General features: G+C 49.4%; 1 long non-coding RNA gene across 1 annotated transcript in view; it reads left to right on the forward strand.

Moving 5' to 3' along the window:
• Positions 1-8,415: 8,415 nt before the first annotated feature.
• LOC308614144 overlaps positions 8,416-27,611 on the forward strand; it is a 44,035-nt gene continuing 24,839 nt past the window's right edge. The window contains exons 1-2 of the long non-coding RNA XR_014015360.1: positions 8,416-8,446; positions 8,573-8,658. This is a non-coding gene — a long non-coding RNA (uncharacterized lncRNA). The remainder of the gene's footprint in view (positions 8,447-8,572; positions 8,659-27,611) is intronic.

Raw genomic sequence — 27,611 nt, forward strand, 5'->3', positions numbered from 1 at the left:
AATCCTCCTTCTTTTGCTGACCTGGCCACCCAGCCAACCACATCTCCACCCCATGTGGCTCTGCCCAGCTCGCTCCCACCTCCTCCTCTCTCCAGGACCCCTCTCTTAGGCCATGAACCCCTGCCCGGGCTGTCTCCATCCCCTTGTCATTGTAGCCAAGAAAACAGGAAGTGTCTGAGTCACCCGCTGTCCCCTGGGCTTTAGCTGTCTGGGCCCGAGTTCTGGAGTCAAAGAAGGACAAGGAGGAAGCATGTTGGCCTCACAGAAGCCAAGACTGTCTGTGGAGCCCACGCATCCAGCACTGCCTTGCAGCTTGTGGGACCCCCAAAGAGCCAGTTGTCGAGGGACTCCCCAATTCTTGGGATGAAAGAAAGTGCACTCCCTTAAGACATGGAATTCTTGTGTTGGCTCTGCTTCCCACCAGCTGTAGGCCATGGGCTTGTCTGATGGTTCTTAAGCTTGGTTGTATATTAGAATCACCTGAGCTCAACCCCCAGCGATTCAGACAAAAAAAAAAAAATTACTTGAGGCCTAAAAGGATGTCATTGTCCTTCAGTTAGGATTTTAGTGAGCTTCTGCCAGGCATCCAGGATCACCTTAGTCCAGTTTCAAGGCTGAAGAGCTCATGACTTACCCAGATAATCAAAGCCAGAATTCTGTAGAACTTGTGAAGGTCAGTTAGTTTCTGGTTCACCCTTATCCTTTCTTTTTTTTTTTTTTCTTGTTCTTCGCGCCGCACAGCTTGTGGGATCTTAGTTCCCCAACCAGGGATTGAACCCTGGCCCTTGACAGTGAAGGTGCCGAGTCCTAACCACTGGACCGCCAGGGAATTCCCACCCTTACTCTTTTTTATTTAAATTTATTTTTGGCTGCTTTTCGTTGCTGCCTGCAGGCTACTCTTCGTTGTGGTGCACGGGCTTCTCATTGCGGTGGCTTCTCTTGTTGTGGAGCACAGGCTCTAGGCATGCAGGCTTCAGGAGCTGTGGCTCATGGGCTCAGTAGTTGTGGCACACGGGCTGAGCTGCTCTGCGGCATGCGGGATATTCCTGGACCAGGGCTCAAACCTGTGTCCCCTGCCCTGGCAGGCAGATTCTTAGCCACTGCGCCACCAGGGAGGGAAGGGCCATGGCCCAGTTTTTTTAAGTTGCCTTCATTAGGAAGGTGGGTCTGAGTCACCTAAATCTGCCTTTACGGAAGGTAAAGTTCCTCTCCAATTCAATTCTAACATGATAGTGTTCCTACTAAATTTTTTGATCCAATAACTGTACCCCATTTTTTTAACTGAAAAGATTTTAAAAATGTACATAAAAAAGTACTTATTTGCTTTTTCTGAAATAAAAAAAAATTCAAAACAACAATACCAATATGAATTTTTTAAAAAATGCAGCCAGAGGCATCCATCCAGTATTGCCTGACCTGATGGCCTGGGTCTATGCAGTTCTTTGGGACCTCACTATAGTATTTCCTCAGGCTCTTGTGGCTGTCCCAGTGCAATACCTCTCCCCTCTAGCTAAAGGGCAAGTGAAACTAGGGGTTTCCTTCTAGACTTTAGGGTCAGCTTTGCAAATCTTGATATTCTCTTTGTGTGCAGCAAATTTTAACAACCTCCTTTGAGAGGTCTTGCAATAATGTTTGGTCCAGTGTATAAACTCAATCAGATATCTTAAAGTATTTTAAACTTCGTTTAAAAATGAGACTTCCGGGCTTCCCTGGTGGCGCAGCGGTTGAGAGTCCACCTGCCAATGCAGGGGACATGGGTTTGTGCCCCGGTCCGGGAGGATCCCACATGCCGTGCAGCGGCTGGGCCCGTGAGCCATGGCCACTGAGCCTGCGCGTCTGGAGCCTGTGCTCCGCAGCGGGAGAGGCCACAACAGTGAGAGGCCCGCGTACCACAAAAAAAAAAAAAAAAAAAGAGAGACTTCCTATTTCAGTACTCCATTTCTAACTTAACCAAGAAGAGCTTCCTTCCTGAGTACTAAGTAATCCTTACAAAATCAATTGTTAAACTCATTAAAAAAAATCTAAATTAAATAATAGTAAAAGTTAAAATATGGTGAATTTAAAGTTCTCTTATAGGTTCTAGTATTGTATATAAACTCGTTAAGCCTTCAACTTAAAACCCTCAGTTTAAATTACTCAGTTTTACACTTTCAGTGGTTAAAGGCCGTCACTCTAAAAGACCAAATTATCTTATACGTTACAAACATTATAAATGCCGAACATATACAGATTACTTCTTAATATCAGTGTCATGGTCAAGTAGCTCGTATCCTTTTCTTTTTTAAAAATATTTATTTATTTATTTTATTTTATTTTTGGCTGCATAATGTCTTAGTTGCTGCATGCAGGATCTTTCATTGCGGCACTCGGGCTTCTCTCTAACTGTGGCGCTCGGGCTCTGTAGTTGCCGAGCACAGGCTCAGTTGCCCCGCGGCATGTGCGATCCGGGTTGCCCAACCAGGGATCGAACCTGCGGCCCCTGCACTGGAAGGCGGACTGCCAACCGCTGGACCACCAGGGAAGTCCCAAGTAGCCCATATCCTTGGTGCCAAATTTTACACACACTTCCCAGTTGTGGTGCAGCTCCCCTCTCAGGCTGATAACCTGATTGCATTTTGACTCAAACTGGGTGTGGTGGGCGGAATAATACCACTGCCCCAAAGTTGTCCATATCCTAACCATATTCACCCAGAACCTGTGAATATATAACTTACATGGCAAAAGGGACTTTACAGACATGATTAAATTAAGGATCTTGAGATGGGAGAGTAGCCTGCATTATCCAGGTGGGTCCAATGTAATCACAGGTCCTTATAAGAGAAACAGGGAGGCGGGAGAGTCAGAGGGAGAGTGGTGATAACAGAAGCAGAGGTTGGAGTGATGTGATTGCTGGCTGGCAGGGGGCCATGAGCCAGCATGGCTCTAGAAGCTGGAGGAGGTAAGGAAGCAGATTCTATCCTAGAGCCTCCAGCAGGAATGCAGCTCTGCAACACCTTGATTTTAGCCCTGTGAGACCCATTTGGGATTTGTGTTATCTGGGACTGTAAGTTAATAAATTGGTTTTGTTGTAAGCCGCTAAGTTTGTGATAATTTGTTACAGCAGCAATAGGAAGCTAATAACTCTATACAAATAGAATTTTTCATTTAGCCCTAAGGCCTCTGAATTCTATGTGACCCTAAGATGTTTAAATATCCATTCCATTGAACTTTAAGGACTTTGCCTCGTTCAGTGTGGCCACGTAAGCGCGTACTGACGTGTGATTATTTTGGTTCATTTCTAATCAGAAGGCGTTCGCATCCTACCACTGATAGTCCTAAGTTCCTGGAAGATGGTGTCTGCCGCTACTGGGCTTCTTGATATTCAGGCACCTGAGGACAGTGTGAGAAGTCAGTTCTGGTGGCCATTTGATGAGACCAGTTCCCCCCATTCATTCCTCAAACACTCCCGGAACACCGTGCCGAGGGAAACGGTGGTGCAGGGGACCGGGTCTGGACCCTTAAAGCACTCAGCTGTAGAGGGAGACGCAGACAGTCATCCTGACGTGGTGCGGTCAGAGCCGGGACAGCCATTGTGCAGAACATTACCTAGCACCGAGGAGGGGGGGAGGAGGAGGTGGTCAGGGGCTTGGAACACATGGGCTGAGAAGGGACAGCACACAGGCTGTTTGAAATCGGACCTGGCCAGGCTGGGAGACACAGAACCAATGGCCGTCATTTCCTTGGTGAGGAGGGGAGGGGGGTGAGGAGACCCAGGCTGGGGCTGGTGGACATCACGCTGGAGCCTGGTCCTTCCATCAGCTTGCACTCAGGTAAGCTGGGTTCCAGTCCTGGCCCTGTCTTGTGACCTCAGTTTCTTCATCAGAACAGTGTCATTCATGCTAGACTCTTCCTCTCCACAGGGAGGCAGGAGACCACCAGGAGGATGGAGGATGGCCTTTGTCCAGGAGGCTGGACTGCCAACTTCAGAAGATAAGCTGGGCCCCAGCCAGTGCAGCCACTGGGGGTCTGAGCCCACCACTCACCTTTGAGGAAGTCCCCTGCCTGCTTCCTACTCCTCAAGGCCCAGATCCAGGCCTTAACTGGCATTGATGACAAAACTGGCAACCCAGTGAATGGTATGTGAGAAATAGGAGCCAGCTGCCAGCCCCAGCTGGATGAGCCAGAATCTGGGAGTGGGGTGTGTATGTGTGTGGAGGGGTAGCTCTGGGAATCTGAACCCTAGAGGACCCTGGAGCCCCACTAAGGTTGAGAATCTCTGGGTTACAGGCCCAGGATTCGAGGCTGGGTCCACATGGGCTGACCCACCCCCTTTCACTGACAGGCACACGCCTCATGCCTGGCCTTCCTTGTGGTAGCATTTTCCATGTGTGCCTTCCCACGGTGACTTTGGGGTATGTGCATGGCCCCTACACACTCACACAGTCACATTAACAATGCTATGTCACACAGACACATGGACTTGTTTTCTAAGGAGGGCTGCCAGAATTAGCAAATAAAAATGTAGAACACCCAGTTAAATTTCAATTTCAAATGAGCAACTTATACTTTTTTAGCATCAGTATGTTCCAAGGATTGCATAGGACATATTTATACTAAAAATATCATTTGCTGTTTATCTGAAATAGAAATGAACTGGGCATCCTGTATTTTACTCGTAGCCCTACTCCTTAGCCCTGAGGCACCTTCCTGGTTTTTCAGACACACTCACGCCCCCTGTAGACACGCACTGATGCTGTAAGCTCAGTTAGGTGGTGGGCACATCTCTCTGCCTCTGCCCTGGGAGATGCCCGGCCTGAGCCTAGCATCACTGGCTGAAGTACCCAGGGAGGCCTTGAAAAAATCCTCGGCCTTGAAATGGCCTTGAAGAGTGGGAATTAAGCCTGGAAGCTGTCCCCCTGAAGCAGGTCAGGCTGGGAGAGGCCTGCTTCTGGGCTCCAAACTCCATTAAGCTCCCATGGAAGGGCGAGGGGGCCAGCTCCACCTCTCCCCTCCCCCGTCACCCCTCTGCACCTCCACCTAGGTCCCTAGTATGGTAGGAGGGCTCAGGATCAATGATGGTGAATCTGGAGGGTGTTTTGGAAACAGACATGGTGAGATAAGGATCACTCCAGTTGGCTCTGTCCCAGATTGAATCATCAAATCCAGGGCTTCCTTTGGCCCTGTTTTCCAGAAAGAAAGGCTGACAGCCTGCAGAGGGCACCGTCCCCCCACAGGTCCTAGAGCCCACCTCTCCCTGGTGGCGGTGGTGGCAGTGGTCGGGGGTGATGGGGTGAGTTTGGGAGATAGGTCAGGCCCAAGAGGAGGACGCTCACCCAGGTCTGAGGTTCTTAACCTGTGAGACCCATCACTCTCCTTCTAACATAAAGTATTGTGGAAGCCCCTTTTATCATCTTGAAAAGAAAGTCACAGATACTACAACCAATCCAGACACATAATTAAAAAACAAATATACTGCCTTAATTGTAAAGTAAAGGAGAAATTAAAAGAAAGTCATTGACAATAAAGTAAAAATTTTTTCAGTCTGTAATGTTTAAGCATCACTACACTAGGAAGACCTTGGCATGTTTAATGACCCCTGGCTTTAGCTATAAATAGAAGCATTAAGAAAGTGACAGGTGAAACGCAGGTGAATACCTGACACAATTTTCTGAAAGAGGATATTTCTTGATAAAATTCCAAACTAAGCAAAGTACACATCTTCCTTTGATGTATGTAGTAGTTGCATTCCTAGAAAATTAGGTGTATGCTTTTAAAGCCATACAACAAAACACTTTGTGTTTGTATGTAAAACAGAGTTAAGTTCTCAACTTGGAGATTTAGAAAGGTTTTTCACCAGCTGGGGACCAGGGACAGTTTTTTGTTGCAGGACAATTCCCCTACCCACTAACGGTGCCCCATGCCCCATCAGTGTGACAACCAACACACAAACCTACAGCTCTATAAAACCTGTCCTGGGGGCAGTATTTGCTCTCTGAGGACCAGCATCAGGAGGCCACGCAGGGAACCCAGAGCCCCGGCTTCCAGCTAGACCCCCCCTGTACCCCAGCCTGGGCTTACCCCACCCCCAGCTTACAGACACCCTCTGAACTCAGCTAGCCCTGGGGTCTGTGCTGAAGATGGTGGCTTTGGAGGTTGTTTGGGGTGGGAGAAGGGAGGCAAAGGTACAGGGCTGACTCAGCCTCTAGGTTCGCTTGCCTCCAGGGATTGTGCCTGGAGTGGGTGGGGGAGGTGACAGCCATGTGTCAAATTGTGGTGGACCGGGAGATGCAGCACCCAGATCCTCCTTCTAGGAAGGACTTGCTGCCCCAGCGGTTGGGAGTACTGTCAGACCTGGGATGGCTCCAGCTGCCAAGAGCTGCTTCACTAAGGTTACAGCCCTTCCCAGGTGGCCCACATCGCCTGACTCACTGAGGCAGGAATATAAAGGCCTGTCCATCTCAGCCCCACTCAGGACACCCCTCAAGGGCACATATTCTCCAGAGTGCCCATGGGGTTGGATCTGCACCACAGCTCAACTTCTCCCTCTGCCCACACCTGGTTCTTCCTCTCCCTTCCACAGGTGTTGATCCAAGGGCCTCCTTAATAAACACTCTGCACCTAAAGCTCCATCTTTTTTTTTTTTTGCAGTACGCGGGCCTCTCACTATTGTGGCCTCTCCCATTGCGGAGCACAGGCTCCGGACGCGCAGGCTCAGCGGCCATGGCTCACCGGCCCAGCCGCTCCGTGGCACGTGAGATCCTCCCGGACCGGGGCATGAACCCGTGTCCCCCGCATCAGCAGTCGGACCCTAAACCACTGCGCCACTAGGGAAGCCCTAAAGCTCCATCTTAAAGTCTTCTCAGAGGACCCAACCTGTGACACCTGGTAATGAGCAGTGTTGATGAATTGTGTGACCCAAGTCCTAGAAGGTGAGCAGAATGGGGGGCTCGTGCCTGCTGGGAGCATCTGGGAGGGCCTTGTATTATTAGTCAGGGTTCTCCAGAGAAACAGAACCAATAGGATGTACAAGTAGATATATAGAGAGGTTTATTATGAGGGATTGGCTTATGCAGTTACAGAGGCTGAGAGGTCCCACAATCTGCCGCCTGCAAGTTGCAGGCGCAGGAGATCCAGTGGTGACGTTCCAGTCCAAACCCCGAGGCCTGAGAACCAGGGGAGCGAGTGGTGTAAGTCCCAGTTTGAGTCCAAAGGCCCGAGAACCAGGAGCACCGATATCCAAGGGCAGTAGGAGATGGCTGTCCCAGCTTAAGCAGAGAGCAAATTCACCATCCTCCGCGTTTTTTTTCTATTCTGACCCTTAATAGATTAGATGATGCCCACTGCATTGGTGAGGGCATCTTCTCCACTCAGCCTCCGATTCAAAGGCTAACCTCTTCTGGAAACACCCTGAAATAATGTTTTACCAGAGATCTGGGCATCCTTTAGCCTAATCAAATTGACACATAAAGTTAACCCTCACAGGCCCCCAGAGGAGGTGGGATTTGGGCCATCTGGAAGGACAGGTAGGACTTAGTCTTAGACTAGGAGGCGAGGTTGTTTCAGCTGATCACAATTGTCATCATTGCTAATAATGTGCCTTTGTGGTAGGCGCTTTATTTACACATTTCACCTGAGCAGGGAGGCCTGTGGGGGAATGGTGAGGTGTGGAGCACCACTGAGGCCCTGAGGGGCTCTGATGGAAGAGAAGGCTGGACTGAGTGGGAAAATGGGCTTTATTTGGAAGGCAATGGGGAGCCACTGAAGGCTGTAGAGCAGGGAGAGGTGTTACGGGATCGGCATTTCAGAAAGGTCTCCGAGGTACAAATGCATGGTGTGTTAGAAAAGTGTGAGGCTATTCCTGACTTCCAAGTGAGATCCTATGAGGCCTGCCCAGAGCAGTGACCATGGGGATGCACACAGGAGATGACTGGGTGTGGAGGTGAGAGAAAAGCAAGGGTCAGAGGTGGCCCCAAGCCCGGCCCCAACCCAGAACTGAGCATGTGGAGGATGCCACTGGGCAAATGTGGACAGCTACAGGGACCTCCATGGTTTTCCTTAGTCAGGGGAGGAGGGGAACTTACCCTGTCCAGGAGACCCATCAGACCTGAGACCCCCAGCCTCTCTCTATGGTTGACCTGAGAGGAGGGGCCAGGAGAACAAGGGCTGGTATAACAAGGTAACACGCGCTAATATAACACGGAACACCCTCCAACACCCCATACCCCATTTAAGTGGCTTAACCCAATAACAATGTTCATTCTCATAACTGTCCAATGCAGGTGTTCCTGATTGTCAGGTGGTTCTTCTCCATGGTGACCAAGGCTCCTTCTAGCTTGTGGCTCTAGGAGCCTCTAAGGGCCTTGGTGTTCCATGCACCCAGTGGATGGATGGGGAAAGAGAGGGATACACCATCTTCTTAACAACCTTGACTGGGACATGGCACACCACTTCTGCTCACATTCCACTGGTGAGAACCAATCACGGGGCCATACTAGATGAAAGAAGAGCTGGGAAATGTAGTTCGGGGCAAGGCAGCCACGTCCCAGTGACAACTGTGCCTTGAAGAGAGAGAGCATGATTGTTTGGTTGACAGGTAGCCACCTTTGGCCCAGTTGGGAGCGGACCTGGCAGCAGGAAATGCCCTCAGTCTCCAGCAGGCTTCTCGGAACACTTTACACAGTGAGTGTTGAGGGCACTTTGAGGCACCTGTGGGTGGGATGGGCCTGCAATAGACTGGGGGGTTGTGGTGTGCATGGATCATGAGCCCTGTATGCTCCAAGGGTGATGTGGCACTTGGGGGCTGGCGCTTGTGGTCTCTGTGTGTTGTATATGAGGGCTGTATTAGTTTTCTGTGGCTGTGTAGCAAATGATCACAAGCTTAGCAGCTAAATCCACATGTATTGATCAGCTCACAGTTCTGCAAGTCAGAAATCCAGGTGAGGATGGTTGAGTTCTCTGCTTAGGGTCTTGCAAGGCCAAAATGAAGGCATGGCTGGGCCCTTATCTGATGGCTCTGGGGAAGAATGCACTTCCAGGCTCATTCAGGTTGTTGGCAGTTTTCAGTTCCTTGCCGTTATAGGACTAAGATCCCATTTCCTTGCTGTCTGTCATCTGGGGTCACTCTAAGCTCCTAGAAACCACTCTTTGGTCCTTGTATGTGACCCCTCCATCTTCAAAGCCAGTGATAGTGAATTGAATCCTTCTGGTACTTCAAACCTGTTTGATTTCCCCTTCTGCCACCAGCTGGCGAAAATTCTGCTTTTAAAAGGCTTGAATGATTAGATTAGATCCACCTAATAATCTCAATTTTGTCATATAACATAACATAATCATGGGAATGATATCTCATCATATTCACAGATACCACCCACACTCAAAGGTTGGGGGAATCCTACAAGGTCAGGGTCATTGGGCGTCATTCTTAGAATTCTGCTTCCCACAAGGGCTGGGTCTGAATGCCTTTTGATCCTAGCTTCTTCCTTTGCAAAGTAGATATTATGAGGATTAAATGATTCATATACTTAGGTATTTGTCAAGCACCTACTCTGTACCAGGTGCAGTTCTGCGCACTGGAAATACAGCTGCAAACATGACAGGCAAAGATGGCATGTGCATGAAAGACCCTAGCAGCATATCTGACATCCCCGTCTGTGCTCGGGCAGTGGTCACAGAGCCTCTGGCTTTACACTGACATTTAAGGCCCTCATGCTGAGACCATTTCTCTCCCCTGGTCTCCATGCCTTCACCATCCCTCTTCCTCCTGCCACCTGGCACAGATAGCCTCCAGTGCCTTCCCCCAAGCCCAGGAGCAGACATCTCTCTGTCACTGGGAGGACATAGTTGCCTCCCCTGAGCTCAGGCACACGAAGTGATGGCAGTAGCAGTGTCTCCACCATCAGCTCCAGCCAGGGATTCAGAGAATTCATCCACAGATGTCTCCTGGGACATTTAAAGCAATTACGAAAAATATGTATCGACTGACTACTATGTACTGGGTCTACTTCCTTCAGGTAGCCTTCCCAGACTGCCTGCAGCAGGGCGTGATCCCTCTGGGCAACCACAGTCTGACCTGCCTCTTTCTGGCAGCACTTTAATCCCTCTGCCCCACCCCACTGGGGGTCCATATCTTATCTCCATTCCTGTTCCCTGGCTGGGAGGGCTGCTAGGGAAAGTTGCCTTTGGAGGCCACTGATTGGAGTCCTGCAAATCCTAGCCTTGGTCCCTGTGCCTCCCAGCACTGGAGAAAATGGAAGCCAAGAGAGAGGCATCTGCTTTGGAGTTGTAGTTCTAAGGCCCTAAACTCTTCCCTTTCTCCACTGCTAATCCAATTGAAATGGCTCCTTAATCCACATCTACCTCCCTCCCCTTGGATCCCCTTCTCTTCTGAATCTTCAATCTTAGTCCTATTCCACTGCCTGCTATCACACAAACTCAAAGACCTCTTTCATTTCCTCAGTCCTAAAAAAAATCCTGCCTCCACCCCGCCTCACAGATATCTGACTGAATAACTGACGGTGGTTGATGAGCACTGTGGGGAGAGAGCCAGCTTGAATCCTGGCTTTGGCACTGCCTGGCTGTGTGACTGTGGGGGCATCACTCAGTTGCTCTGAGCCTGTTTCCTCATGGTTAAAATGGGGGAAGGTTATGTTCATTGTTGTGCGGGCCCTAGAGTGAGCTGGTGCTGCCCTGAGATGCAGATGTGTTGGGATGCAGAGCTGTGGAATGGGCACTGGGTCAGAGAAGGCTCCTGGACAGGAGTCGGGCCAAGGGACATACTCCAGGACAAAGCTTGGCTCTCAGAGAGGAGGGGTCACCTGGGCACAACGAGAATCCTTAGATTGTCATTGGATCAGAGGGCTTCTTAATTCTGGCCAATGGAAACCATGGAAGAATGGTACGCTCTTAAAAGGGTAGAAAATCCTTTTTAAAAGGAAGGCCTGTGGTAGATATCCAGTAGCCACTTCAGGAAAGGAGCAAAGCCCTGCCCCAGATGCTTCCACCCTTTCTCTACCACCAAACAAAAGGTGCTTAGGGAACAAAGGGCAGTGTTCAGGGCACAGGGAAAGATCTATTGCAACTAGGAGGAAGGGAATAGAAAAAGGCTCCTGAATCCATGGAGGAGAGACAGAAAAAGTAGTGGATCCAGATCATTACAGATTTCTTACTGCTGAGGGAGGGACAGGATCACTGAGAATAAAAAATGTGGGGCTTCCCTGGTGGTGCAGTGGTTGAGAGTCTGCCTGCTGATGAAGGGGACGCCAGTTCGTGGCCGGGTCTGGGAGGATCCCACGTGCCGCGGAGCGGCTGGACCCGTGAGCCATGGCCACTGAGCCTGCACATCTGGAGCCTGTGCTCCGCAACAGGAGAGGCCGCAACAGTGAGAGGCCCACGTACCACAAAAAAAAAAAAAAAGTGAACACCTCCACTCCTCATCACCAAGCTAGCAAGCAATAAATAACCAATGTCAGCAGTAAATTGCTAGAGGAGAGACATTCTGAGATGAAGGGCAAAGGGAAGACCTAAAACAAAGATACCCATTCTTGCTGTTCTCTTCAACATTACGGTGGTTGTTTCAGGCAATGCAACAAGGCAAGAAAAAAAGACTCACAGATCGAATCACTGTTCACATATAAGATTGTCTGCATAGAAAATTCCCCCCATATCTACAGAAAAGCTACTAGTACTAATAAGTTTAGCATGATCACAGGATACAGAGTCACTGTACAAAAAAAATTATCCTATTGCTGTATACTAGCAATAACAATTGGAAATTGAAATAAATTTTTAAAAAGCACCATCTACAACAGCACCAAAACCCATGAAATGTAATACTAGGTGCCAGATATGCATGCTGAAAACTACAATATGATGAAAGAAATCAAAGAGAACCTAAACAAATGGAGAGATATACTATTTTCATGGATTGGAGGACTCAAGATTGGCAAGGTGTCAAATATTCCCAAACTGATCTATAGATTAAATACAATTCCAATGAAAGTTCCAGCAAGATGTTTTCAGTAGAAATTAAAAAGTTGATTCTAAAATTTATATAGAAAAGCAAAGAACTAGAAAAGCCAAAACAATTTGGAAAAGAACAAAGTTGGAAGATTTATACTACCTGTTTTCAAAACTTACTATAAAGCTACAGTAGGAAAAAAAAGAGAGGGTAAAAAACTGATGTTTATTAGCTTTTCTTTCCTGTGAGAGCATATGAAATAGCTTTGAAAAACTAAGACATAGGAGAAGTTGCCGAGGGATTGGACAGGTGGCCTTGGCAGGTGGGGAAGATAGCTTGTGAAACATGTATGGATTATACACAGATCTGAGCTCTGAATGACATGAGGTCACCAATACTGGCCTCCTTTCCTGAGAGCAGGGGCTGCTGCTTCTCCCTGTTTGTGGGTCCTGTAAGACCCAGCTAAGTGCTCAGCCCATAGTGGACACTCATGGTTATAGATAAAGGGGATATATGTACATATATACTTTGTGTGTGTGCTGATCACATTTTGGGGGACCGTTTCTCTGCTGCTTTTCCTTCAGCCCAGATAGTAGAGAGCTCACCCAGTAGAATGGATCACTGAGTATGTGTAGTTTCTCTGTAACTGGCCAGGACAAGAGGCTGCTGACTTCAGGGAGGAGGAATGCAGGCTGTCTGAAAAGCAAGTGATGATGGACAGAAAGGAAAAAGTTGCATTCTTTCCTAGCAGAGAGCTGCCAGGAGGGAGCACACACGTGTGTGTGTGTATGTGTGTGTGTCTGTGTGTGTGTGTGCGTAGTAGTAGTAGGAATCCAGGAGAATGACATTTCAATGGCTGAGCTCCAAGTCAACTCTCAAGAAATTTTTAAATTCAAAGACACTTGGTCTTGCTTCCTGCTGTATTCCCACTCTCTGGCTGGCTGGCTCTCAGGTATTGGGACAGGGTGGGCAGTGCTATCAGGACTCCTGTTTAGAGTGTCCCTGACAGGTACCCTGCCCTTTGCCCAGAGGCCTCCTGAGGCTCCTCCTAGTTTGTGGTTCTGCCATTCTCAGTGCCCAGTCTCCATCTCGAAGTTGACTGTTCGTCATGTCCCAGCAGTGGGAAGGGTAGAGGGGGGTAGAAGTTGTGCCCTTAGCTGTTAAGGGCAGATGGAAGCCACGCCTATCACAAGTGCTCACACCTGTGAAGCCAGATCTCAGTCCCGTGGTCCCACGTGGCTACAGGGCAGGCTGGGAAAGGTGCCCAGACACAATGCAAAGGTTGGGAATGGATATTGGAAGAACAGTTAACAGTTTTGTCCACAAAGCATGAGATATGGAGAGTGGATTGGAAGGCCTGAGCGTGGAGGCAGGAGCACCAGGTAAGAGGCCATTGTAATAAACCAAGTGGGAGATCATAGTGGCTTGGACTAGGAGGTGGCAGTTGGGATGAGGCAAGTGGGAGGATTCAAGAAATACCAATGTAGTACCAATTTGGTAATACCAAATCTTGTTGGAGGTAGAACCTACAGTATTTATCAGTTCAATCTGGAGGGTGAAGGGGAAGGAGAAATCAGGGACAATATCTATGTATCTGGCCTGAAAACTGGACACATGTATTCAGCAAACGTTTATTGAGTTGATCCCGCATGGCAGGTACCATGCCTGCAGATGGATGGCACCATCTCTGTCCTCACAGGGACATTGGAGGGGAAAGAGTAACCCCCAGGAAACATGGAGAGAGCTGTTAGATGCTTGGAAGCAAGGTAGGACCAACAGTGGGTGGACAGGGTTTTAACGGAAGCGTAGTTCGCCTTTGTCCATGGGGCATTTGGCAGGGCTGAGGTCTCCTGGAAGAGGAGGCAGGCCTTCCAGGTGAGTGAGCAGGAGGACCCAAGACGCGGAGGTGGCCTTTCTCGAGATGGCAACGATGGTCATGGTGTAGCAGAACAAGCCCTGGCATTGGAGCCAGATGGACCTGAATTCAAATCCTGGCTCTCTGCTCACGTGTTACAGGTGGAATTGTAACCTGGATCAATCTCTATCGTAGACTGTCATTATGTTTCAAAACTACAAACACAGCAATTCTACTTGTAGGAACTTATCCTACAGATATACTTACATATGTGTGAAGCAACAAATATATCAATACAAGGCTATTCATTACAGTATTATTTTTTTAATATTTATTTAGCTGTGCTTGCTCTTAGCTGTGGCACATGGGGTCTTTAGTTGTGGCATGCAAACTCTTAGTTGTGGCATGTGGGATCTAGTTCCCCGACCAGGGATGGAACCCGGGCCCCATGCACTGGAAGCGCAGAGCCCTAGCCGCTGGACCACCAGGGAAGTTCCATGCAGCATTATTTTTTTAATGGCAAAAGACTGGAAACAGCCCAAATGTCCATTAATATAGGCTTGGGTAAATAAATCATGATATATTTATGCAATGGAATACCATGTGAAAAAGAATGACGTTACTCTCTATGTATTCATATGGAAAGATCTCTAAACTATACTGTAAGTGATAAAAGCAAGACACAGATAAGTGTATATGGTTTACTACCATTTGGGTAAAGAACAAAAACAGGGAGGGAAGGATGGCTACCTATATCTATCTAAATATGTGTATATGTATTTTTTCATATTTGCTTGAATATGCACAGAATACCTTTGGAAGGACAAACAAGGCCAGTTGCTTCCAGGACAGAGAACTAGGTGGCTGGGAGTCAGGGTTGAGAGGCTGACTTTTTACTGCACTCTTTTATACATTTGGAATTTCAAATTATGTGAAATGTATTATATATACCTCCCATTTCTGCCATTTTGTAGCTGTGTGACTTTAGGCAAGTTACTTGGCTTCTCTGAGCCTTAGTTTCCTCTTCCGTGAAATGGCAATAACACCGTTGACCTCATAAGGATCATCAGGGTTGCCTGGCACAAGGGCAATGCCACACGCATCGCTCCCATCTCTTCTTTCACTGTCTGGCTGCTAAGTCTTGCCTGGTTCACCTGCTTACATTCATGAGCTGCCACCCCAGACTCCCTGGTGTTTGGAAGTTATGGTGAGGGGCACTTGCCAACGTCCCCGGTCAAGATGGGGGGCTCAAGAGGAAGAGCAGGTTTGGGAGCGCAGAGCCTGAGGCCAGTTCTGGTCAGGCCAAATACTGGCATATCTGCAGGCGCTCAACGTCTGGGCTGGTGATGGAGATCTGAGGGTCTCCAGACTCTTCCACTTACAAGGCATAATAATTGTAGTAAGGTTAATTGCTAACATTTGTCAAGCATGTACATACATTATCTCACCCTCAGCCACCCTTCAAGGTTGATCCTATTATTATCTCCAAAGCTACCCAGTTAGGAAACGGTAGGCTGGATTCCCACCCAGGTCTGTCTGACCAGAGCCTGGGACCCAGATTTAGAGTAGTTCCTCAAAATCAGTAACTTTGGGGTTGGCAAATGTTTTTATAAATAATATTTTAGGGTTTGTGGGCCACACAGCATCTGTCCTAACTTCTTAACTCTGTGCTAAAAGTAGCCACAGACAATCCATAAATGAATGAGCATGGCTGTGTCTCAATAAAACTTTATTTAGGGACACTGAAATTTGAATTTGATAGAATTCTCATGTGTCATAAACTTATTCATCTTTTGATTTTATTCCCCCAACCATTTAAAAACATAAAATTATTCTTAGCTCATGGGCTGTACAAACAAGCGGTGTGAGCCTTGAGCTGTAGTTTACTGACACTCCCCCCACCCCACCTCTCTAAATCCTCTGATAACCAAAAAGCAGCCCCCTTGGCCCCAATGCCTTCTTTGGTCTGAGTCTTGCCTCATGGAGGCCAGTAGCCATGATGCTAAGAACCGCCCCTCTCTGTCTGGATGATTGTCACTAGAATAGAGGAGGCAGAGATAGGACCTGGGTCCTGTTCCCTGATAAGTCCAGGCCCTTTGAAGACCCAACTCCTTCTTAAATGAGAAACAGGCCTTCTCAAGGGCCTGACCCTACCAAGTCCAGCATCTGTCTTGGGGCAGGAAGCAGGGGCAAATGTTGGCCCCCAAGGCTGCCCCTCTTCTGCCCTGTTCTCCACCAGTTCCAAGCCTGCCTCTGGGCCAGTGCAGACAGGGCCAGCTCAGGTGGTGTCAGGGGCTCAGGCTCAGGGAGGGGTTGGGGTGGATACTGGGCTGCTGGGGGAGGCCAGCAGTGTCACCTGGGGCCTCCCTTCCTCTGGGAGGAAGAGGGCTGGGAGATTTTCTCTGAAAACCAGCTCCAGAATGTGTGTGTGGGTGTGTGGGTATGTGTGAGGGGCTGAAATGAGCAGGACTCCTTCCCCCAAAGAAACTTCCTTCAAAGACAGCTACTCTTCTCACTGTTCTCTGTTTCTGGCTGGTCTCCTCTTCCTAACCCTTTTTCCTTCCCCTCCTCTCTTGGCCTTCTCTCTGGTCCCCTTGCAAACAAGGCCTGACTTTGCTGCTCCTGAGTCTTTGCTCAGACAGCTGCCTCCACCTGGATGTCCTGTCCCCCTTTTCCCACCTGAGCAACACTCTCCTTTCAGATACCACCTCCTCCTCTCCCTCGTGGGGCCAGGGTTGGCTCTGGGAGTGCATCTTCCTAGGTGGCACGTGTATGGAGCTGACTTTATAAGAACCGCTTCCCAGATTCAGTCCTGCCCAGAGGCCAACTCCAGACCCCTCGGCCTGGCGTTCAAGACCTTTCATGATCTGTCTCAGGCTTTGTTCTCACCCAAGCTGCCCCTGCTGCTCTCAGAGAGCTTATAACCTAGTAGGGGAGGGAATGCTTGAACCCAATGCTGTCCAATAGAAATATAATTTAAGCTACAAGTGTCATTTTAATTGCTTTATAGCCACATTATAAAAGTAAAATGAAATAGGTAGAGTTAATTTAAAAAATATATTTTCTTTAACCCATTATATCTAAAATGTTATCATTTCAACATATAATCAATATAAAAATGATTAATGAGATATCTTATATACTTTTTTTTTTTTCGGTACGCGGGCCTCTCACTGTCGTGGCCTCCCCCGTTGTGGAGCACAGGCTCCGGACGCGCAGGCTCAGCAGCCATGGCTCACGGGCCCAGCCACTCTGCGGCATGTGGGTTCTTCCTGGGCTGGGGCACGAACCTGTGTCCCCTGCATCAGCAGGTGGACTCTCAACCACTGCGCCACTAGGGAAGCCCCTTATATACTTTTTTATCTACCACATCTTTCAGATCTCATGGGCATTTTACACAAACAGCACATCTCAGTTCAGACTGGCCACATTTCACGTTCTCCAAAGCCACACATGGCAGGTGGTCCCCATGTTAGATAGCTCAGGCCTAACCTAATCCTCACCCCTAACCCTTAACCAGAAAAACTGCATGAGTAGGGAATTCCCTGGTGGCACAGTGGTTAAGAATCTGCCTGCCAATTCAGGGGATGTGGGTTCAAGCCCTGGTCCGGGAAGATCCCACACGCCATGGAGAACCTAAGCCTGTGAGCCACAACTACTGAGCCTGCGCTCTAGAGCCCGCAAACCACAACTACTGAGCCCGCGTGCCACAACTACTGAAGCCCATGTGCCTAGAGCCTGTGCTCTACCAAGAGAAGCCACTGCAATGAGAAGCCCACACCACAACGAAGCACCACAACGAAGAGTAGCTCCCGTTTGCCACAACTAGAGAAAGCCCGCGCACAGCAATGAAGACCCAACGCAGCCATAAAGAAATAAAGAGGGCTTCCCTGGTGGCGCAGTGGTTGAGAGTCCGCCTGCCGATGCAGGGGACGCGGGTTTGTGCCACGGTCCGGGAAGATCCCACATGCCGCGGAGCAGCTGGGCCCGTGAGCCATGGCCGCTGAGCCTGCGCGTCCGGAGCCTGTGCTCTGCAACGGGAGAGGCCACAACAGTGAGAGGCCTGTGTACCGCAAAAAAAAAAAAAAAAAAAGATAAAAATGAGAAGCTGCAATGTGGGTCCCGAGAAGAGACCAGGTGGCTTCACGGGGTGAGGGGTTGCTGTGGGCTATTCATGACCCAGGAGGACAGGGCCATGCGCTCGTGGCAGGACCCAGCTTTGAACCAAGCTCTGCATCCCTGTGGAGTGCCAGCTGAGGTCAGCAACTTCCTGTGATGGGCAGCAGGGAATGTTTCTAGAAGAAGAGTGCCTGAGCTGGGTCTCTTTCCTGCTCCTGTCAGCACCTCTGTCCACCCTTTTCTCTCTCATGTCCTCTCCCTGTCCTGGCCCCGGAGCAAAGGTGAGTGCCCCAGTGAAAAAGCCTGTTTCTCCCTGAATACCCAGGCTCTGGTTGGCTCTGGAGGAGCATCCCGCAAGAAGTGCTGGCAGATGCTAGATTCTCTCCACCTGGAGGCCTGGCTGCACCTGAGGGCGGCCCCACCCCCATCCGTGCCTTGTGACTGGGCAGGCGGCCTAGCCCACCTCTCTGTGGCTTCAAACACTCAGGGTCACTCAAAATGTGTGTGAGTGTGTGAAGGGGGACTCCCAGACTGAGGGTGGCACTGGGGGCTGTCTGGGGTGCAGGGCTGATGGCTGGGGTCTCCAGGACGGGTCTGGTATAAAGGGTCATTCATTCCTGACAGGTGTGTGCAGGGCATGGGGCCTGGCCAGGGCCAGCCAGAGCTTTCAGCAGGATTTAATCAGGGCTGAGTGGGCCCTCCTGAAAGCTGGAGTTGTGTTCTATCAGAGGTTGCTGTTTCATGAGCCCCGTGTGGGTACAGATAGCCAGCCTGACCGTAGAGCCAGAGGTCACCTGGGTGACCGGCTAGTGCAGCCTGCTCAGGTGCCGAGGGCCTTGGTGGAAGGAGGAAATGGATTCGGATTAGGGTCAGTCTATGGGAGTGAGCACATTTGTAACTCAGAAGCTTGATAAGCCTGGCGTAGGCTCTTGGCGGGTCAGTGGCAGAGTCGGTATTCCAACCCCAAGACAGTGATGCCGATGTGCCTTCTTGGCTTCTCTATCCTTCCTTCAGAGCTTTGTTTGATGGCATTTGGGGACCGGAAGGGAGGATTTCAGGGAGTGAGTCGGGCAATGTGTCTGGAGTAAGTCTCAGGCTAGTGGTTCAGTTGGGCAAGAGATAGAAATGTGTTTTTCTATGATTCCACTTGCTCTCTGTTGGAAGCCCTCCTTGCGGAGGGGAAGCAGGAGAGGGGAGTGGTACAAATGTGATCTCAGGTGGTTTGAGTTCTTCCCTTTTTCCTCAAGGGGTGGTCTCACTTCCATCAAACAACAATCTCCTGACTTCAGTGCCTCTCTCGGGGGCCTGAGAATCATTTTGCTGATTCTGAGGCCTCACTGGGGCCCAGAAACTTCTGTGAGGTGCTCACGGCTCTGTCTAGATGTGCTCCCCCAGAAATTCCCCTGTTAGGCGGGGCTCCCCTTGGTGCCTGCGTGCTTAACAGCTTTCCCGGGACATCTTGGATTTCATCATTGGTTTCCATTGTCTTTCTTCCCTGCGGCCCAGGGGCTGGGGGCTGGGTGGGCAGCAAGGGATGCTGTCCTCTGGAATCCTGGGGACTGACCACCAGTGTGGGCCGCTCTGCTGACAGGGTAAGGCAGCAGTGATCTGAGGGTCCTCGAGGGTCAATGTGGCCTTCCATTCTCTTTCTTGGGGAGCAGGTCACATACTGCTCTGATATCATTAGTCAACTGTGTGTCCCCAGAGCCATGGGGGTTGGTGGCCCAGCTCTGCTCAGGAAGACCTGATCAAGCCCAGGGAGGTGGGGCTGGCTGTCTTCCCTTGTTTGCCCAGACTGGAGAGGGGTGTTTCCTGGGATGAAGCCCTCTCGATTCTAAAACTGGGCCAGTCCTGGGTAAACCAGGATGAACTGTTACCCTATTTTTTCCCTCCCTCTCTCCCTCCCTCCCTTCCCCTCCCTCAGCCTGGTATTACTGGCGGGTGAGACGGGGGGACAGGGTCAAAGGCCCTCCATTTCTGTGCTCTATATTCGGGATGGGGTGCCAGGCAGACCAGACCTTGGAAGTTGATTTGTGGGGATAAGACTCCTGGGTGAGGCCAGCTCCAGCCCTCCCCACCCCCAGTAAAAGAGTAAGTTTTGTTTTTGGCACCTCCTACCCCCAAGCTGGGAGTCTGCCAAGACTGGCCTTCGTTGAAGGTGGTAGGTGGTCCTAGGGGCTTATGGATCAACAGGGCCAGGAGGCAGAGCCCCTGGGCCCATCCTGTCTCTGTGGCCTTAGGCAGGTCACTTCCCTTCCCTCTTGCCCCAGTCACCTTGCTGTGAAATAGAGGGCTGGCTTTAGAGGGTCTGTTGAGCTCCTTCCAACTCTCAAAACTGCTGTTTGCACCTACACGGGTGAGAACGCCTGCTGCTGCCCATGTGAGCCCTGGAAAGTCTGGAGGGGACAAAGTCTTGAGCTGTTAAGACTTTGGAAAGGACACTTCCTGTGGGTCTGGACAAAGGAAATATGTTGGTCCTGTACCAAGAGGGCAGCAGTTAAAGCCAGGGCCCCTGAGGACTTGGACTCAACCTGTGAGACCCACCCACCTCACTACCAGAGGAAAACTGAGGCCCAGAGAGGGAAAGTAGATTGTCCAAGGTAACACAGCAAGTAGTGACCCAGCGGGCATTAGACGCCTGGTCTCCTGGCTCCTCGCCAGGGTGTCTCGCCCCTTCTCAGGGTCACTCATATGACTAAGTGCTCTTCATGGGGATTGTCTCCCCCTCCCCGCCCCCTCTTACCCAGCACATCTCACCCTTTGGCGTTCTGATCCAGCAGCACTGAGCCCCTCAGATCTGGCAGGACCCCACAAACACGGAGAGGGAGTGTTCAGCTGTGGCTCACCTCTGAGCTGCTGGAGGCACTTGTGGGCCCTGGTGCCCCCATAGAGTGCGGGAGCTGGGGAGTGACTGGGGGACTTGGGTGTGTGTGTAGAGCCTGGGTTCCTGATGGGTGTGGGGCTTGAACCCAGGTCCTTTTGTTTAGTGGAGGCTTGGCACCAGCAGAGGTTCTCAGATGGTAATACCTAAGGCCTTCAATAATAATAATGACAGTAGTAATAGTAATAAAAGATTCCATTCGTTGGGCGCTGACTCTGTTCTGGACTCTGTTCTGAGTGCTTTACATGTATTTAACCCTAACAACAGTCTTAAGGGGGAGGAAGTAGCATTATGACCATTTTATAGCCGAGAAAACCTGGCAGAGGGAGGTCAATACTATTACATGGTCACCCCCCTGAAGTCAGGGTAAACACACCCCTATTGTCAGGAGACTGAAGTAGCTTGAAAGGTTTTGTCCTAAAATTTAGGGCAGAGTAACAGCCATTTTAGAACATTGTAACACCCATCTTTGACAATTTAAATTTAAAAACAGTATGTTAAATGACAACTCTTCTTCACTAAATTTTGGCATCAAATTAAATGCCAGTGAAGGGGGTGGCTCTATATTTCCTGGGACTCTTGGATGAGCTGCCCCCAGGGGGCACTCACGTGCCATCTGGGCAGCACGGTCTGGCCAGAGATGCCTCCCAGGATGGTCTGCAGGCCCCTCAACTAGAGATTCTCTGGAGGGGCAGGAGATACCCTGGGGGGGCACTGAACTTTCAACTCCATAGTGTGATTCCTCACCTTTTAAAGGAGGCTCCTTGGGAGGGTCTACCACTGCCCAGCATGGTGAAGGATGGGCTTCAAGGAATTTGTGTGCAAAATGATGTGAGGGGGACAAATAGGGTACAGTAAGTCCCCTATATATGAACGAGTTCTATTCCGAGAGCACTTTTTTTTTTTTTTTTTTGCTTTTATGCGGGCCCCTCACTGTTGTGGCCTCTCCTGTTGCGGAGCACAGGCTCCAGACGCACAGGCTCAGCGGCCATGGCTCACGGGCCCAGCCGCTCCGCGGCATGTGGGATCTTCCCAGACCGGGGCACGAACCCGTGTCCCCTGCATCGGCAGGCGGACTCCCAACCACTGCGCCACCAGGGAAGCCCCAAGAGCACGTTTGTAAGTCCAATTTGTTTGTAAGTCCAACAGAGTTAGCCTAGGTACTCAACTAACACAATTGGCTATATAGTACTGTTCTGTAATAGGTTTATAATACTTTTCACACAAACAGTAAGTACATTAAAAAAACACAAAAAATAAAGAAAAAATTTTAAATCCGGCAGTACAGTACCTTGAAAAATACAGTAGTATGGTACAACAGCTGGCATACAGGGCCTTGCACACACGTTCACACCTTTGAAAGTTTGCGACTTGAAGGTTCATACGTAGGGGTCTTACTATATTCTTAGAGGGTCCATGGTTTCCATTCAGGATCGCAAAAAAGCCTGGTACCCCTTCATGGTTATGAACTCTGCTCTGGGTACCAGAGTCCCAGGACAGGGGTGCTACCTCCTGAACCAGGGCTGGTCCTTTTGGCATCCCCCAGACAGGGCAGGCAACGTGAATTTCTCTGAGCACCCTGAGAAAAAGTCAGGGGAGCCCCCTCTCTCCTCTCCAAATGTGGGAGCCTGCAGAAAGTGCACCCTGTTCCCGTTGCCCCGCCCAGCATGTCCCTGCCTGCATGGTGTCCAGGACCCTGGCCTGAGGGCAGGAGAAAGCCCAGTCCTGATGCTGACTTGCCTGGTGTCTTCACCTTCTGGGTCTCAGTTTCCTCACTTGTAAAATGGGTACAGGAGTATCTGCTCAGTGGGGTGGTTCTGAGAATCAAAGGAGAGGATTCTCATGGGTGGGGGGCTGTTACCCCTGCAGAACTGGGCACTCAGGAGCCTTTTGGGCCATTCTAGACTGATGCTCCTTTTCCTCCAGGGGCAAGGCCCTCTGGCATGCAGAGCACAGACCTGGGCAGAGCGTTTTTTGCTGACCAGGGCTTCCGGGCTGCAGCAGGACAGCATGTCTCTCCCCCTCAGATATAACAGGTAGGTAGTGGGATTAAGGTAGAACGTCAGCTCCACGGGAGTAGGAGTTTTGTCTGTTTTGCACACTGCTGTGTCCTCAGGGCCTAGAACATTATCTGGCAAATAGCAAGTATTCAGTAAGTATTTGTTGAATGACAGACGGGGCCATGGGGAGGGGGCAGCCAGGCATAATCCAGAAAAGTGTGGGGAGAGGCTGTGACATTTTCTTACTCAAAGGCCCAGCTTCAACTCTGCCACCAACTTTCTGGGCGACCCTGGGCAAATCCCTTCTCCTCTCTGGACCTGTTTTCCCATCTATAAAATGAGGGGATTGGCCCAGGGGTTCTCCAGGTTCCATCCAGCTCTGATGCCCTGTGCATTGGTGGGAAGAATAACCCACTGTGTCTTGAAGACAGGATGTGTCTAGAGAGCAGAGAGGGACCAGGAGGGGCTGCTGTGTCATGGGGGCATGGCAGCAGGCACTCATCCTATGGCACAACCCAGATCCAGGGCTCGGCAGCTGGGGACTGTGGGCAACTTTCTGCTGCTACCCACAGGAGCAAGTGTCCCTGCTCCTGTCCCTAGCCCTTCCTCCTGAAGGGACTTTCACCTGCTCAGCAAAAGGAGGCGCTACAGGCACTCCTTTCTCAGTTTGCAAATTAAGGCCAACACTTCCTGCTGCCCTGCTTGACTCTCTGGGGAGAAGAGGTCCTGTCTCTAGCTGGGACCTTCCCCCGCCCCTTGGGCCCTTCACAGCCCCTGGACCCTGGGAGGATAGCAGGTGGACACGGTGGAGCTTTCATACAGCTCCGCGCTGTTACTTCCCTTTTGTCTTCTCTCCCTGAATTTCTTCTGGGACTGAGCTGGTGATTACGTTTAGCCTATAGCCCGATGCAAAGACATACCTACGAATATAATTAGATGTGTTTTATTGTCTAATTTAAACAATGGATTTCATCGGCAGTAGAGCATGTATTTTATCGTACTTGTGGCTGATGACTATTCAAACGAGCCTTCCCTGCGTCCTTCTAAGAAGTTCCACTGTGTTGCTCCCCCGCCCCCAGAACTGCACGGTCTCCAGCAACCACGGAATTCATAGGAAGCACAGCCCAACTGCATGAAAAAGTACTTGTAACAAACGTAGTATGTGCTTTTGAGTGAGTATTGCAGCATTATATGAGATTTTTTAAAAAATGAAATCTCTCCCCCTCCACCTCATTGTCTAATACTAGCAGTGTTTAAGTCCAGACATTTCCGTGCATATATGAGCTACACACATGAGCGTTTGTGTACGTTTTTACACAAATAAAATTGTAATCTACGTACTGTTGTGCAACACGTAGACCCTTCCAAGTGGGAACACGTGAGGCTTTGTCATTGTTTGCATGACCACATTAATAGACATTTGGGTCCTTTCCAGTTTTCCATTATTGCAAACAGTGCTGATATGACACTTTGTACCTAATCTTTGTGCACTTGTATGAATTCATCTGCAAGGTAACTTTCTAGAAGTGGAATGTACTGAGTCAAAGAATATACAAAGTGAAATTTTTGTACATTTACATGTTCATACACTGTGTGGGCAATTGCTTATTTCCCCACATTATGGCCAGGACGTCTTTTCAATCTTTATTTATCTGATAGGTGAGTGCTGTATCCCAGTGTTTAAAATTTGCGTTTTTTTCAACCGCAAGTGAAGTTGAACACCTCCTCTTACATTTATGGGCCTTTTATACTTTTCCTGATATCCACTGCCCACTTCTAAATTGTCTGTTTCTACTAATTGTAAAAGTGCTTTACATATGAAGGACATCATCAAATGAATCTTTGGCATGTCATAATTACTGGCAAATATTTTTTCGTAATTTATTTATGTTTTATCAGTTTAGGGTTCATTTCCAGCATCTATATAGTAACAGTAATCAGTATCCTCTTCATGGAGTTCTGGTTTCTTGCCGAGCTGCATTTTTAATACTATGACCCCAGTGACTGAGAAGGTCTTCAATCCACATTCTGAAATTTAGGGGAGAAAGAGTTTTGCCATTTGCAGCTGAAAAGTGAGCAGTGCAGAGGTCTTGTCCTTTGCTAGGTTTGAATCTGACATTTGGAGGGAGACGAGGGCAGCCGAGAGACAGCTTGCTGTGATGGAGACAAGTCCTAGGCTTTAGTGCCCCTCCCAGCTGTCCTGTCCTCCCTCAGCCTCAGTTTTTCTCAATGCAAAATGAGGGGGTTGAACTGGTTGAACTCCAAGATCACTTCCTGTTGGGAATTCCCTGGCGGTGCAGTGGTTAGGACTCCACACTATCACTGCCAAGAGCCCAGGTTCAATTCCTGGTTGGGGAACAAAGATCCCATGGCGTAGCCAAAAAAAAAAGATCACTTCCTGTTTTAATAATTGATGGTCTGTCATACATGATGTGCCCTCAGATAGGTTGCTGTCCCTTTTGGGAATTATTTCTGGTCTTCCATAAAAGGTGGCAGTAGATCAGGGTAATGAGTCAGGTCTTTCCAGCACTAAGGACTCATGACTCCATGGGTGTTCACTTGTGGAGCTCCAACCTTCACTGTGCCTCAGAGGCACCTGCAACAGTAGTCAAGAACACGGATGCCCAGGCCCCACCCCCAGGACAACTAAACTAGAACCCCTGGAGGTGGGCTCTTGATAGTTTTTTTTTTTTTTGCGGTACACGGGCCTCTCACTGTTGTGACCTCTCCTGTTGTGGAGCACAGGCTTTGGACGCGCAGGCTCAGCGGCCATGGCTCACGGGCCCAGCCGCTCCGCGGCATGTGGTATCTTCCCGGACCGGGGCGCGAACCCGTGTCCCCTGCATCGGCAGGCGGACTCTCAACCACTGCGCGCCACCAGGGAAGCCCTTGATAGCTTTTAAGAGCCCAGCTGACGGATGCTCCATGTGCCTGGGGTCGACCTGACATTCTGAATTTCCACTGATCTCTAGATGATGCGGATGCTGGGGGTTCAGGAACACACTTGCAGTAGGACGCTGGCAGCACCAGCAACCCCAGGGAGCTGCTTAGAAATGCAGAGTCTTACACTGATTCCCTCAGTCTGGCTTCCCCAAGTGCTTCTGTGCTGCTTAGGTGAACGTACAGTCTGGCTTCCCCAAGTGCTTCTGTGCTGCTTAGGTGAACGTACTTATTTTCAAAAGCAGGGTTTTGGAGGTTATATTCTTTATTTTTATTTTTATTTTTTTTTGCGGTACGCGGGCCTCTCACTGTTGTGGCCTCTCCCGTTGCGGAGCACAAGCTCCGGATGCACAGGCTCAGCGGCCATGGCTCATGGGCCTAGCTGCTCCACGGCATGTGGGATCTTCCCGGACCGGGGCACAAACCTGTGTCCCCTGCATCGGCAGGCAGACTCTCAACCACTGCGCCACCAGGGAAGCCCTGGAGGTTATATTCTTGTATTTGCTTTTTGGTAATTCGTCGAACTATACACTTATGATCTCACCAAGGAGAAAGGGACAGGACCAGGTCATCCTAGACCCCAGAAAGGATCAGGAGCCCTGATGCAACTGATCCATTCATTTGGCCTCCTCTTTTGCACATACCCGCAGCTGCTCCATGCCCACTTCTGAATAATCATGCATCCTCCCTTGTCTCACTTTTTGTTGTCCCACCTCACTCTGCATATTCTCTCCTTACCCAGGATCTTTCCTTTCGGCCATGATGTAGGCTTCCCCACCTCTCTCCTTTTGTGTGGGTGTACTTCATTCCACATTAAAAACATAAAACACCTGAAGTATTCACTAATACTTGGTTTACCCTTATAAATGTCTTCAATATATCAAGAGCACAAATGAGGCCAGTGAACCCTTGCAGAGCCCTTTGAGATTTGAACCAGCTAGCCATCTTCTTCATTACTTGATTTTTATTGGTCAAAGTTATATGCTGAATATTGGGGAGAGAGAGGAGTACAGGTATGAAACAAAACACAGTTGCTACCATAATGAAATGAAAAGTAGAGTCACTATTGCAAGTGAAAGTCTAATCAAGTATTATTCAAGTTGCAATTACTTATACACTACACAAATCCCAATTTTTTTTTTTTTTTGTGGTACGCGGGCCTCTCACTGCTGTGGCCTCTCCTGTTGCGGAGCACAGGCTCCAGACGCGCAGGCTCAGCGGCCATGGGTCACGGGCCCAGCCGCTCCGCGGCATGTGGGATCTTCCCGGACCGGGGCACGAACCCGTGTCCCCTGCATCGGCAGGCGGACTCTCAACCACTGTGCCACCAGGGAAGCCCCCAAAATTTAATCTAGTGGAAATCAACAAACCAAAATAAAAAGTGGGTTCTAAAATATAAAATATCCAAAATTTTCACAACACGCTCAGTTACCCTAAATTACTTATTGTACACATTTTGACAGGTTCCAATCCAACTGGCTGTGGATTGGTAAGATAGCAGTATAGGCAGCACACATAGGGGCATTATTTGGGAGTCGAGAGGATGCCATCGGGTGCTTTTGCTCTCTTTCTTTTTCTTTTTGAATTGAAGTATAGTTGTACAATATTATATAAGTTATGGGTGTATAATATAGTGATTCACAATTTTTAAAGGTTATACTCCATTTAGAGTTATCATAAAATATTGGCTATATTGTCCATGCTGTACAGTACATCCCTGAGAGGGCCCTGCTCAGCTACTAAAGAGTACCCTGGGCCTATGGGTATTTAAAGTGGATCTTGGGTGAGCCTCAGTTTCCTCATCTGTACGATGGGGCTAGTGATGCCTCCTTCTCTGAGTTATTCAGTTTTAGGTCAAATGACATTCAAAAAGCAGCTGGC

This window comes from Mesoplodon bidens (genome assembly GCF_964165515.1).
Source record: "Mesoplodon bidens genome assembly, chromosome: 3".
NCBI lineage: Eukaryota > Metazoa > Chordata > Mammalia > Artiodactyla > Ziphiidae > Mesoplodon > Mesoplodon bidens.